The sequence below is a fragment of the Penaeus monodon genome, chromosome 21 (genome assembly GCF_015228065.2).
Source record: "Penaeus monodon isolate SGIC_2016 chromosome 21, NSTDA_Pmon_1, whole genome shotgun sequence".
Lineage (NCBI taxonomy): Eukaryota > Metazoa > Arthropoda > Malacostraca > Decapoda > Penaeidae > Penaeus > Penaeus monodon.
In genome coordinates, this window is record NC_051406.1 from 10,771,853 (window position 1) to 10,772,612 (window position 760).

Sequence of the window (760 nt, forward strand, 5' to 3'; positions counted from 1 at the left end):
TTTTAATCTGGTGACCTATGATCATACCAACTATATGCAAACATAATCATGACAATGCCATACTGAACCTCATCAGAATATTCAATCATACATTATTTTTATAGACATAGACTCTCTCACATATCACATATTTAAAACCCTTGATTAAGCAGCATCCTTGTGGATGTAATATGTACACTTTCACACTTTTCACAAAGTAGCTTTTTGATTACAATGATATGTGGATTTAGCTATGCAGAAAGACACCATAGGTGGTTTTATAAAACTAGAATGCACAGACTTGTGATTACCTATTACTATTTGTTAGACTGATCATTGCTGTAAGGAAATTATTAACTATATCTTTCATAACAAGCGTGCATCATATCAGGAAGTGAAAAGGCACAAAAGTATACCATAGAATTTACTGTTGCTTTGATGTTTTATATTTTCCTTTGTACATAACATTAAGTTTAGGGAATGACAATTAAAATTATTTGATGTTCAATCATTTACCAGTTAAATGTACCTCGAGACTAGAGAGTAAATATGAGATGGTTTATATTTGCTTCAGAAATACTTCACAACTGATAACTGGACTGAAATGTATGTGGTTTGAAGTTTACCACAGTCATTGAAATAAATGAAGTTAATTTTTGGACAATAGACTATACTTGAATTTAAGCTAAGCATTTTTATGTCCCAAATTCAGTAGAAGGATTGGAATTTAAAGATGAGAGTGTTGTCTGAACTGTGCGATGCGCCTTGTAGCTATGTATGT